This window comes from Lepidochelys olivacea (assembly GCF_965140295.1).
Source record: "Lepidochelys olivacea isolate rLepOli2 genome assembly, chromosome: 4".
In the NCBI taxonomy this organism is placed as follows: domain Eukaryota; kingdom Metazoa; phylum Chordata; order Testudines; family Cheloniidae; genus Lepidochelys; species Lepidochelys olivacea.
In genome coordinates, this window is record NC_140414.1 from 30,969,322 (window position 1) to 30,983,479 (window position 14,158).

General features: G+C 41.9%; 1 protein-coding gene across 1 annotated transcript in view; it reads right to left on the reverse strand.

The window, feature by feature from the left end:
- Nucleotides 1-549: 549 nt before the first annotated feature.
- The window catches only part of UNC5C (unc-5 netrin receptor C), a 362,184-nt gene continuing 348,575 nt past the window's right edge, over nt 550-14,158 (reverse strand). The window contains exons 18-21 of the mRNA XM_084626036.1: nt 4,901-5,039; nt 1,850-3,452; nt 971-1,102; nt 550-772 (exon numbers count right to left, since the gene is read on the reverse strand). The gene's annotated coding sequence lies outside the window, so the exon portion shown is untranslated. The remainder of the gene's footprint in view (nt 773-970; nt 1,103-1,849; nt 3,453-4,900; nt 5,040-14,158) is intronic.

Below are 14,158 nucleotides of genomic sequence, written 5' to 3' on the forward strand. Positions count from 1 at the left end.
CAAGCAAATACACCTTACTTTGTTTAAGGCAGGCTGTATTTATGTATTGCTTGTCAAATTTTAAGAGCATAATTTGAACACAGTTATAACTCTTTGTGTGCACCCCATATAAAAATATTAATGATCAGTGAGTTTAGTTTTCCAATGATCCTTACATGCCACTTTGTCCTGATAGATACCCAAAGTGTATTTGCTGTAGTGAGCATATCAGGCCTGCTGAGAATTTGATACTCAACAGTAAACCACCACTGAGCCTCTGTCAAAGGGAGGGTGTATTGTAACTTACCAGTCATAGGCTCTGGTTCCTGCCATGACTTGGGGGTCCTCCCTAGGCTCATTGGGGTGAGGGTGGGGTGGTCTTCCTCAGCTGGCTCCGCTGGGTACCAAAAAACACATGCTACTTGCCTTCCAAGGCATCCTCCTCAGCATCCCATCCGCCTCCTGGTCTGACAGGGTGGAGGAGGGGGTCATGACTCATTTCTGGCTGTGCATTGAAAGCGGTTGACAGCACCCATCATGCTCCTTGAAGGGGCACATACAGTGAGCCCACCTGGAGCAACTGTTGAAGTGTTTTGCCATCTTGTATGAGCGCCTCCAGTGCTTGATTCCTTCTGGTCCTGGGCTGAAATCTGCTCCTCCAGCTCAGTGAAATTTCTTGGTATGGGTGACTCTTCCTGCCATTCCAGGAGAAGCCATAGAGGATGGTGTACTCTGACTAGACATTGACACCTGGATGTGGTGGTGGGCCAGGTGGCTGCTCTCAAAACAGGATCTGGAAAAAGGAGTAAATGGTGAGGTGGCAAAATTTGCTGATACAAATCTAATAAAGATAGTCAGGTCTTTTAAGTCTACCTGGGACTTAAAAGAGGATCTCTCAAAACTCTGTGACCAGCCAACAAAATGGCAGATGAACCTTCAATGTTGATAAATGCAAAGTAATGCACATGGGAAAACATAATCCCAACTATACCTGCAAAATGATGGGGTCTGAATTAGATGTTCCTGCTCAAGGAAGATCTTGGAGTCATTGTGGATGTTTTTCTGGAAACATCCACTCAATGCACAGCAGCAGTCAAAAAAGCAAACAGAATGCTGGCTATCACTAGAAGGGATAGAGAATACAACAGAAAATATCTTATTGCCTCTATATAAATCCATGGCATGCCCACACCTTGAATACCATATGCACATGTGGTTCCCAATCAAAAAAGATCTATTGGAAAAGGGCAACTGTCAAGGCTGATTCCCCACTCTGGCACTTCCAGTGCAGAAGGTGGGGGCCTGCAAGGATTCTAAAAATTAATACTGGCCACTCCAGCCTTGTAGTAAACTTCCAAGGTTACTGCTTCTCTCTCTGACCTTGGATGGATAGATGCTGCCACCACCACCAAGTGCAAAAACCCCTTTGGGAATTCCTCCCTGTGGGGTACCCTCAAGCCCTTTCTCACACACCCCTTTAGGAAAGAGCTGAGAAGAAAACAAAGGAAATCAGCTGTTGCCACCAGCTAATTAAACATCATAGGCACAAACCTCTTAGGGACACAAATCCAAACCTGTTCTTCAAGGTAAATTTTATTAAATGAAAAAATACATCTGGAACTCAGGCTTTTGCTAGATTTTAAAAACCCCACTGTTAAAAATTAAACATCAAGAATAACCTTCCTGAGGTCCAGCTTAATGGTTACAAGCAAAACAAAAGCATTTGGGGTTAGCGCAGAGGCGTTCACAAGCCAATAAGAAATAAACACCGATAAACCTAATTGGGTCTTTCTAGACACTTCCTGATCTACTTATTTGAAATCCCAGATACATAAATAAGTAGTTCTAGGTATATGATTTTTTTCCATACCTGGCTTAAAGCTTCTTACAGCATTGCTGCTTGTGTCTCCTCTCTCCAGAGAACAACAAAGGAAAGTGTGTGTGTGTGTGGTTCTCTCCCCCACCCTGCAATTTTAACAAGTTCCAGCCCTCCCATTGGCTCTTTTGGTCAGGTGACACTCCCTTCCTTTTGTCTGTGGACTTTTTAACCCTTTACAGGTAAAGCAAATAGAGAACAGCTACTAACAGGGATTTTTATAGTTGACTGTCTGGGTGCCCATAAAAGGGGGCTTCCCCTTCATTTATCACTGCAAGAAAAATTATTAGGGGTGTGGAATGGCTCCTGTATGAGGAGAGAGATAAGATGGACTTCGGAAAATAGAGTAAGGGGGCTATGATAGAGGTTTATAAAATCATGACTGGTGTGGAGAAAGTGAATAAGGAAGTGTTATGTACTCCTTCTCATAACACAAGAACAAGGGGTCACCAAATGAAATTAATAGGCAGCCAGTTTTTTCTTAAAAAAAGGAAGGCATTTTTCACACAATGCAGAGTCAGTCCGTAGAACTCTTTGCCAGAAGATGTTGTGAAGGCCAAGACTATAACAGGGTTCAAAAAAACTAGATAAATTCATGGAGGATAGGTTCATTAATAGCTATTAGCCAGGATGGGCAGGGATACAGCTTCTGGCAAAAAGAGGCTCAGGACTGTGAGTGACAGGGAAGGGATCACTTGATGATCATCTGTTCTGTTCATGCCCTCTGGGGCACCTGGCATTGGCCACTGTCAGAAGACAGGGTACTGGGCTAGATGGACCTTTGGTCTGACCCAGTATGGCCATTCTTATGATCCGTTCTCACTTGTGAAGAGTGCGGCAGAAAGCAATTCTGATATGGTCAGTGCAACATGCTGCTACTGGTGAGAATGGGGGTGCAGGGCACTTTACAGATTGGGTAATGGTCAAGTAGAAAAGGGTTCAGTATGTAGTGAGAATGTGGGTGGAGGACTACTACCAGGTCTCTCGTTTATGTCCCTTACTCCCATCCATGCTGGAAACTGGCACAGGTATGGAAGGAGAGTGTTTACCCACACCCCTCAGGCATACTAGCCTACTCACACTCTTCTTGCCTTCAGACATATGCTTCTGGGCTTTTGGTGTGGACAATAGAGGGCTATGGACACCTCTACAGCTCTCAGGGTAGAGGTACCCTTAGAAATCCACACTCTGTCACATTACCTGGGGTCTGGCTACTAACCAACTCTTAAACAACAAGAGACAAAATGTTGGGATGATCTATGTCCTGCTGTCTGGGGAGGGTCACGACAGTGCCAACTTCTGAGTAGACTGTGTCAAAAAGCAGGGCAGATGCCCCAAACTGGTTGTATGATCTACAATTGGATTTCATCAGCCTACTAACAAATGAACTCCAGAAGCATGATACCAGTCAGTCCCATTTGGTTTTCCAGTCTGTCTTGCCACTCAGGCAAGCTGAACTTAGAGATAGTTGGTTGCCATACACCAAAGATCATGAAAGATTCAGGTTGCTTTCAGTCCCAAGGGACCACTTACCCTCTGTCAGATCTCACACCACAGACAACACTTGTAGCCAGCCTATAGTCAACAAAGGATTTAACTAGGAAAAAGAAATGAGTTATTTACAGGTTAAAGCAGGCATTAATTATATATAACAAATGAGTTTCCAGTTAATGTCAATCTGGATTCGGTGCTTACAGATGACTACAAGGATCTCTGCTTTTTAGCTTCAGCCCTGTGAGTCTGAACAGTGAAGAGCTGCCATGAACACTTTTTATCCATCCTTATTTCCTTCTTCCAGAATTCAAGCTGATGGGATGAGCCCTTTTGCACCTAGCCCGTGCAGGAGCAGTTAACAAGTCTTTGTATGGTGGTGATCCATGGCCCATTTAGTTTTGGTAGGCCCTACTGCCCACTGGAATGACTTTCCTAGGGATTTAGCACTAGGTAAAGACTTCTTGTTTGTTAATTATATAGTTCAGAACAAATATTTTAAAGCTATATAGCCAACACTGAAGTATCACTTTATAGCATGGTCTATAGACATTAGAAGTAGGATTCATACATTAGTCCTTAAGAAAGGCTTGCAAGTCCACTACCCATCTTAATTATACCAACACACAGGTGAGCTGAACTGGTTTCAAGCAATGAGTTTTAGTGCTTGGCTGAGGCCTAAAAGCTGCCATTTGATCTGCAAGTGTCACAATGTAATCCAGGAATTTGTGGCAAAAGTTCTGTATTTCTCTCTTCTTGAGAGCATATCAAACTTCAGTGAGGAACCCAGAATCCTAATATTGATCCTTCTACAAGGAGGAGTAATGTTAGGCACTGCAGGATATTTTAGGTCATCTAAACTACAAGTTACCAAACTATATATATATAAATTAGGGGTGTAGTTTTTGTTGTACTAATATAGCTATACTAGTATGAAGTGCCTTATGCTGGTATATCTTATGTTGCTTCCAGAACAGTGTATTCCAGGATACCTGTTACTGCAGCCATTCTGCTAGCAGCTAACTATGCCACTGAAGTAGCAAAACCTTGTAGTGCAGACAAGCCCTGAGCAATGAAAATTGATGCTTGTTGATCTGAGAAAGATGTGACCTTCTCAATGTGAATAAAAATCTACAAAGACTAAACTTGACATCCTCACTTGTGAAGAATGAGGGAAACATTTTGGGCCTGACCCTTCAAATTTATTTGCATTGAAATTGTGCAGAATTTGGTGCGCAGTAAGTGGGCATAGGACATTTGTGGATGTAAACTGACTTAATGCAAAACTTGCCATTTCTCCATGCAAATACTTGATTTGTGTGTGCAGTTTTAATAAAAATTTTTAAAACATGGGCACTTAATCCACTTGGCAGGTAGCCATGCAAATGTACAGTACTGCATGAGCCACCTGAAATCTCCTATGGTTACCTAAGCAAATATTCTGAATGTGTCTAGAAAGGAAATTCTCAATTAGGTTATGAAACAGTTTCATGCCTATAAACTGTAAAGCACTTAGCTGACAAGTTGCCAGAATAGAATGTTATGTGTACTCACGGTTGAGACTGGATTTCTAGAAAACTAATCTGGAGGCATCCTAGAAATGACTTAAGTCCTCTTGAGCACTGAATATAAGGCTGACCAAACAGCTGGGGTCTAAGCACACAGCTAATAAACCGATAGGAACACTGATCTCCTGTAACAAAAGTACAAAACAATAAATGGGCTCCAATAATCGTTTGTTTGAAGCTGACACTTTAATAGAAGCCTGTGTACATTCCAGGGTTCATGTGTCCTTTCATTTCCATACAGATTGTAGCCACAGGGCTATGTTGGACAGATGACCGTGTTCTGAAAGGTGGTTTCCCAAATATAGATTACCCAGTCCTTCCTGGCCATGAAGGAGCTGGGATTGTCAAGAGTCTTGGCAAAGGAGTTCCTTCTGTGGAAATAAGGATTCCATTTTGAAAATGGAAGCCGGAAAGCTGTCTGTAACCTACACAAGAGGTCGAGGGCTTGTTCATGCACCACTGAAGTTAATGGGAGTATTACCATTGACCCCAATGGGAGCGGGAGCAGGCTGCTACTGTGTGAATATTCAATGAAGTCAAAATGTAGCTTTCTAATATACAGATTAATGATTAGTGCTAGATCGGCATGCAGTGAAGGGGAAGCAAATCTCCTTTAGGCCTTTTCTGGTTCTCTAACCCAAATTCTAAAACGTATTACTCAATGGTTGCCTGCTCAGTACAAAGCCATCTCAACATTTTCACTCAGCGGGGGGACTACTGGCTTTCTTTCGTCTAATGAGCACTGGGAGGCCACCAAGCAAAACTTATTAAATTCCCTGTCACTGGAATAGAAATAACTTGGGTAACAGGGCCTATATTAAGTTGAGACTTGCAATTCATCCTTTTGCTTACAACTGAATAGCTTTAAGGAAGAAAATTCACCTCTTGGATGGAGTATTGTAACTGTATGAACCTAATTCTTGATACTCATCTAAAATTAGATGAGAATTCTTAAAGCTTAGCTGCTGTTAAATTTTGTGAATAAACTCTCTGTACACTTGAAGTACTAAAAATGATGCTTCCCAATCTCCAGCTGACAGGTAAAGCAGACTTTTTTTTTCAGAAGACCACATAATACAATGCTTGATTGAAAAGCCAGACTTGTTGCCTGGCAGTTAATCATGAGTCTGTTTGGTTTAGGAGCATTTAAGACCAAATTTGTTGGCTTTTTCCTAAGTCTCCTCTCTCTGTCTCCCTCAGTGTGGTGAATGCAGCTCCTGTTTTGAATCCTGACATCAACTGTTGCCTGAAGACTGTGAGTCTTTAACTTTGTTACCTATATCTCACCCGCTGACAATATTAGCCATGCCTTAAAGAACTGTCAAGTCTGGATGTCGCCCAGCCGCTTCTCCGAGTCACAAGAACTGCACACTCCCCTCCCAAGGGAAGCAGATCCACTGATTCCTGTGGATAATCAGCACCTTTGTAGAATACAATTGTGCCCAATTCTGTCTCAGCAAGAATTGCTGCTGCATCTCCTCCTCTGAATGAAGTCTGTCTGCTTGGTTGTGGGTTTTCCACTGGATATGGGCTGCCATCAATACTTGTATGTATGTACTTGTGTGTACACAGGCCCTTTTCAAGGACAAATGGTATAATTGCTTTCTTAGCATATTAACAAATTGTATGTAGCAGAAATCATTTCCATGTGCCATCTTCAGTTTAGGAGGAATTAGCCTCTCTGGCTGTAAGTCAGATGGTGCTTCCCAGATCATTGGGATGGACATCAACAAAGATAAATTTGCCAAGGCTAAAAACCTAGGAGCCACTGAATGAATAAACCCTCTAGACTTGAAGAAACCTATTCAGGAGGTGCTGTTTGCCTTGACAGGACATGATGTGGACTACTCTCCCAAAGTCCATGGGCAGTGCATACTTATTAGTGGCCCAATGTGAGAGCAAACCTAACTAATATTGTTCCCATCTGGTGGCTGGCCTTGCTGTTCATGTGTTCTTCACAGGTCGTCTTATCTTCAGACCAATTCAAGTAACCGCTCCCTGAAATAAAACCTGGCCAAGCCTGTCCTTCTACAGAGAGGAATAGACTTTGCTATCTAAAGGAGATGGATAAAATTTTTAGACTACAAATTCTTCCAGAAATAAGTCTGGAGTCTCTTACTTTGTAGTACTGAGAGGAAGTCTGTTTTCATAACAACCTTCTCACTTCCTCTGCCTTGACATCCTGCCACATGGGTTCTGGAAGCTGTGATGTAAATAAGACCCATGGAAGGCTAGACTGTGCCACAGGCAGAGAACAGGAGGCCCTGGCAGTAGCAGGGAAACTAGTAAATGTGATACAGAGATAATCCTGACAAGTGACCCACACCCACATGCTGCTGAAGAAGACTTAATATTCCCAAGGTCACTAACAATCTAATTTGTCCTGTTCTGACTACTAAACTTTTCCTGTATCTGCCAGTGGGAGGCTGTTCCAGAACTTCTCCTCTGATGGCTAGAAACTTCCTTCTAATTTCCAGGCTAAATTTGTTCATGGCCAGTTTATAGCCCCATGTTCTCTTCTCCCATACCAGAGAGGGTCAAAAACTATTACAGCTATTTACCCTCTAATCGATTTATAGAGAACAATCTTACCCCTCTCAGCCTTCTCTTGAGACTATAAAGCCAAGCTCTTCTAGTCAAATGAGACTAAACAAGCAAAGTCCCTCCGTTTCCCTGATCATCCTAGTAGCTCTTGTCTGTACCTGTTCCAGTTTAAATTAAGATGTTGAACATAGGTGACCAGATTTGTACACAATATTCCAAATGAGGTCTGAACACTGTCTTGTACAACAGCACTAACTTCTCCTCCTGTACTGGAAATACCTCTCCGAATTACCTCTGAGGGTCACATTGGCCTCTTTCAAAGCCACATTGCACTGGTGGCTCACATTTTATGATCAACCCACACAGCCAGGTCACTTTCCTCCTCCTCCTCCCTTCCAACTGAAGAGCCCCAACTTGTAAAAGAAATTCTTAAGAAAACCTAAGTGCATGACCTTGAACTGTGTACTATTTAATTTCATCCCATTTCTGTTACTCCAGCCTACAAGGTTGCCCAGATCTCTGTATAATTGGATGCTCCTCTTCTGTATTGCTGGGGCCCCCCACATTTATCAGCAAACTTCATTAGCATACTTCTACTTTTTGTACCAAGGTAACAAAAGTATTGGCTAAGATCCTTGATCTCCACTAGTAACCTCCTTCCAGTCCTATAATTCCCTTTTTCAGCACAACCAGTTACCGTCAGCCAATTTCTGATCCACCTACAATACATGTCTTGATCTCCATCTTCCCTAATTTAACTAATGTCCCATGTGGTGCCATGTCAAATGTTTTACCAAAGTACAGTAGAGCAAGTACAATTGCACTTTTTTTTTTTTCAAAAGAAATTAGATCATACCAAACTATCCTATCTCTGGTAAACTAGTGTTGCATTACATCCCCTTTACATTTTACCTCTAAATTTTTTTTCACCATTTGCTCCAAAACCTTGCAGACTACTGAGGTCAGACTAACAGGTATCTAATTACCTAGATTACTCCTTCCTCCTCCCCCCCCCATTAATGTAGGTATATTAGTTAGACTTCAGTTGTCATGGTACTGCTCCCACAAACTTATTAAAAAACCTTGTTACTGGATTAGCGGTATCAGATCCCTATTTTTGGGATGCAAATTCTCTACAAGGCCCCAACTTAAAAGCTTAGTATGCTCTTTTCCACCTCTATTTTTAGACTCTTTCCCAGCAGACATATTATTGAATACTGTTTTCACTTAGCGTTGGGGGGGCCATTATCTTTAATCTCATTCCTATCCACACTGTAGCAACCCAACCTCTAGCATCCTTTTTTCTTTATAGAATTTCATTTTATTTTTATACTCTTCTAACCTTTTTCCTTTTTTTGGCTGATCAACTCCTCTTTTCCATTCCAGATGGACTCTCTGCTTACTACTAACCTTCCTGAGGGTGACTCATCCAGCTTTTTTCCTACAAATTCCTTCCCCCACCTACCCTTTGTTTAGATTTGGAGAAATTAAAAGCCTCCTCCACAGTTAAGTCCTTCAATTATCTGGTCGTGCTGACTTTTGTGCATCAAGGACTGGTCAATGGCAGAGAACAAAGAGGTATTTTTCCACCCCACCGGTTATAGGTTTTTATTTGTCTTTTTACAGAGACAGAAGAAGAGGTGTCAACAGAGGTTACCTACATGTCCTCTGGAATGGTGGCTGAAGCATTTAGGGACATGAATCTTTAGCACATGGCACATAAATATCTTGTGGTGATTACAACAGTGCCATGCAAACACCTGGTCTCTCTTGTTTACAACGTCACAAGAAGCAAGCAGGTAGCATTATTGCCTACAAAATTTAACCAAACTTGTTTGTCTGGTGGGGGGACTGAATGGACTTGTAGCCTCAACCTTTTACATTGATTTGTTTTTGAATGCAGTGTTTGTACATCCACATTTGTAAGTGCAACTTCCATGATAAAGAAACTGCACTACTTGTATTAGATGAATTGAAATACTATGTTTACCTTGAATCTTTGTATTTAAAGAAAGTGAGCACTACTCTGTATTAAGTTTTGTAATTCAATATATTTGAGAATGTAGAAAACCTCCAAAAACATTTAAATGCTCTTCTATTGAGGGCCATTAATTTTTTTTTTTAAATTGTTTGACAGACCTAAAGTTCAACCTTGTGTTGCTATGGGTCTACCTCTGATGCAGGACTGGTTCCACTAAAGTTGATGGAATTGTCTTGGCAACCTCCATAAGCATCTGCCTGAATACTCACATAATGGTAAAAACCAAAGCAACATCTGCATAGTCAACAGTGTTTACCCACTGCTTGTATTTTGACCAAGATATGTGCTCATCTGGCATCCTCAGAAGGGTGCAGTATCCTGTATGGGTTATGTTAGATCATATTAAAGAAGTTCTGGATTAAAATCACCGATGAGTTTGATTCCCCATAGTTTAAATTCCAGGGTATTACTAATTAAGAGGTCTCCTGTTTTTACTGTTTCTCTCCCTCTGTGAAAGTTGCCAGCTGCTAATGGTCTTAGTACATCCTAAGACGTATTGCTTTGAGAACCAACTACTCACACAGACTCAAAGCGATACTTTGTAATAACAAACAGCACAGACTCCCTGCCCTTTTTGTTGTATTTATCTTGCTTTGTTAACTATTGTGATCTAAAATAGAGATAGGAGGTATATGGATGGATGCTTGGCATGGATAATAAATAAATGAACAGGGAGGTGCCAGTTGAAGAATCCAGTTTCAATCAGCTGGAGAAGGCATCAAGTAGAAACAACTAGAGGACCCCAGGGGGCAGACTGGAATCCACCCAAGAACAAGATAACGTCTGGCAGCATGGAGCCATCAGGAATGTGCCATCTGCTGACTGATTCAGCAACAGCAGGATGAAGCAATTTCCATAGACTGACATAGGAATAAAGTCCTATTAAAAATGGGACTCTAGAAAGTGAGGAGAACTTAGGGGTCTGATTCTGCAAACCAACTTCTAGGAGCATCAGATGTGCATCTAACAAGGCCCTACTCCCTCCTCATGTCCATGCCACCTGGGGCTGTGGCTTGGCAAGAGCAACGATAACAACCTTGCAGAACCTGTGTGTATGAATGAATGTGAATAAATGAGATTGAATGGAATGTTATAGCTATAACTGCTTACTAAGATTTTCTGCATTCACAATAAATGTGGTATTTTGCCTTATTCCCGTTAAGATCCTGCTAGTTTGTTATTGGTATAAGTTTATCTTTAATCTTCATCTTCAAAAATGCTTTAGAAATAGGCACAGGGCCTGATTCCACACCCCACAAGGCAGAGCACTTGCACAGCCCATTGATTCCAAGGGGATGACTACTCAAGCAACTAAAGGGTAAGAGAACTATAAATTGTCTGACCAACCCTGCAGTAGCTTAGTGGGTTAGGAGTGGTAGGATTGCTTTCTGGCTGATGAAAGAACCTGTAAAGACACATGCATGTGTCATGGGGAAACTTGAAGGGGGTATGAAATAGCTTTCAGCCACTTGAAGACTGGCTTTTGAAACTGATCCAGGAAGCTGGGTTTTTCCACTGCTGCACCAAGTGAGAAAAGACATTAATCCAGTTTCACCCCTGGTGAAGTCACTGAGGCCAACTAAGTTAAATTTAGTCCTCTCTCAGGGTTAAATTTATCCCTGATAATCTCAAGTCAGGGAGGGGATGAAAAGATCACTCATGAAGTAACCTATCTAATAAAGGCTGCACAGGCCTCCAAGAAAGAGGCAGAGGCAAGGGTAAGCCTCTAGCCAGCATTTCAGTTGTGGTAATTCACGTGGTTCTTTAAGGTTGAAGTAGAGCTCTGGTTTGAGCTGGGCCTTGTGCAGGAAGGAGCCATGCTTGGTCCCCTACTGCTTCTAGGTTCTCTTCTCCCCCCCCCCCCCAAAATCAGACACTGGGACAAGCTGTGTGTTTCCTCATGGGAAGATTGGGTGGGGTGAGATTCACCAGACCACTTCATGTCTGCCCTGGACTAGGCTTTTAACCTTGGTAGCTGGGCATGGGGTACATTTTCAATATTGGTCTTGATTCTGATCTCCCACCCATCCATGCCATATAGCTCCATTAGGAGTAACTCCATTACTTTTGACTCTGCACCCGTGTATGGTAATTGAGGAGAGAATCAGGCTTAGTGTCTAAACAGGGGCCTCTCAACTGCTTCCCTGAAGTAGGCAGTATCTATCATTAACTCCAAGCATGCAAAAATAATGAAGGCTTTACATTATTTTAGGGTTTTTAATTGCTTTCTGGTTTCTGTACCTTCTGGGTGTACTCAAGGCATGTGTTCAAGCTTTTCTCTGCAATCGTGATAGCTAGAAAACTACTCAACTCCACTTCAGTTTTAATAACTCTAGGAGCTGGGCCTCTGAGGAAAAAATCAGATATTGCTAGATGTGAGGTTGGCAACAGTTGCCCTGTGGGTGTAAATAGTTAATGTGCAAAGCCCCTTTGAATGAGAGGCCTAGCATACTCTTACTAGTACAAAACCACCTCATTTCAGGAGGCATTTCATGATTGTCCCTGTCTATCAATGGGAGAAGAGTTGAATATTGGCTTCAGCCATCTGCTGGGATCTGATATCAGATGCATCAGTTTACACAGTGCAGACAGCCCAAGAATGAGATCCTTGCCTCCTGAGCTCTTTCTGTGCTTAACCCTCCACTGTATTGAGGTATGAAAACTTTTTTAACCTTGTACAACGGCATTTTCCTCCCCTATGGAAGAAAACACAGTAAAATTAGCCTTCCACTGTCCTGGCTGTTCCCAAAAGGAATGGTAGACTCTACAATCCTAAACAGTACCATCTGGGCTTATCTCAGCTAATCAATTCCCTGGCAGTGGTCACGCCTTGGTCTCTTCTGTTCTTTGTCTATGATGCACAACACTGTAGCCTTCTGAGGACTCGTAGGTTAAGTCCACCTAACGCTATTGGGTGAAATGTAATGCAGTGGGGCTATATGGGAGGTCAGAGTAGGAGGATGTGGGTTTAAAATTAAATAACTTGATAGTTTATTACTATAGGTTCTGCTCTTGTGAAGCTTTTCAAGGCTACTGGTCTGCTGTGTGGTAAAGGAATATGACACCACTCCCCAAAGCCTCACTAAATACACCTGTGCTCTAGGCATATTTCTTTCAACTTAAGTCCAAATTTTGCCCTGCCTAACACATTTGGACACAAACTTCCATTGTTTACTCTCACGTTGATCTAAAATGCTGCAATAATGGCCGGACCGTGCTAGACACTTTTTTACTCATGAGAGTCTGGTGGAGGTACAATAACCAAAAACACATTAAAATACTGATGTTCAAGCCCCCCAAATGGATCTTAACTCAAATAGTGGTAACCACATGGTCCTGCTTCTGCAGACTCTTGTAATTTCTGGGTTACAAACCCCCCAGGGGCTGTGTGTCAGTCAGATGCAATACTTTGGACAGGCATATTGAAAATAAAAATCTCAGCATCTATTCACTCTTTTCCCCTCCCCAAATTTTTTTAGTTCACTTCAAATTGCATGATGTCCCTCCATAAATTTGTTGTACTGATCCCTGCTTCTCTTGTGCAGCATTTTAGGAGTAAGACTGGGTCCTGGCATATGTTTATATCCAAAAACCACTTTGCTTGAGGACACGGATGTGCAAAAATATAAAAACAAACAGCACCTTCCAAGATGACAGTTCAAAGAGCACAAAGGGATGCTTATTTGGACACCAGGTTGTTTTTTCTAGTTGCTTATAAATATAATTTATTACCTGTTTAAAAATTCTTTCTTACACTTTGTACATGTCAGGCTGACAAAATAAATGCAGGCATTTACAAACCGAGGGAAGGAGAAAAAAGGGAGAAGAGGCACACTCAGAACTAGTAAACCACACCTCCACTGTACAGCAATACAAATAATGCAATGGCTAGCACTTCTCTGTTAGTGATTCTTTAGAAAAGGAATTGCATAGAAGATACAGCAACAGGAAAATGAAAACCAAACAAAATACATCTTGGTATCGAAACATCACGCAAAAAAACCAAATTTCCACAACCTTAAGTAACGTGTCTGTAGTGGAACTGTGACATACCTTCAAAGCATAGGCCATGCAAGATTTTCCTTTGTTAGAGACCTCTGTGTTTTAAAAAGGTATTGACTGGGTGATCTGCGTGTCACTATTCAGTATTAAACGGAAAGAGGGCATTTTACTAAATGAAGTCAAACACGTACATCCTGTACTTCAGCTGGGGAGAACAAATGCTCAATACTGATCGTGTTTTATGTCCTGCTCTGGAGGGGTTGGTGGTTGATGCAGGGGTTGGAGAATGAGAGCCTACCATGTAGTTCGCTCTTTATAGTCTTGTTTATTTTGCAGGCTTATTTCTTTTTAGGATCCTTGGTTTACACATTCCTGTAGATCGGTGGAAATGGCCACCTAAGCTCTGGCAAACAAAGCTAGCTGTTCTCAGCTAAGGCTTGTTCTGCCCCTGGATGCCACCAGAAATCAAAATTTTCATCCAGAAATCAATATCCTGCTTTGAATGATGTGACATCTGGGTTCTTAAAAGAAAACCCAGCAGTTAGCTTGGTGCCAGAACTATTGAGTCTCCTGCAATGAGAAGGTCAAATCCAGAGTACAATACACACATAGCAATTAATTTCTCTGTAAACAGTAGCGAAGACTAACCCACTAATG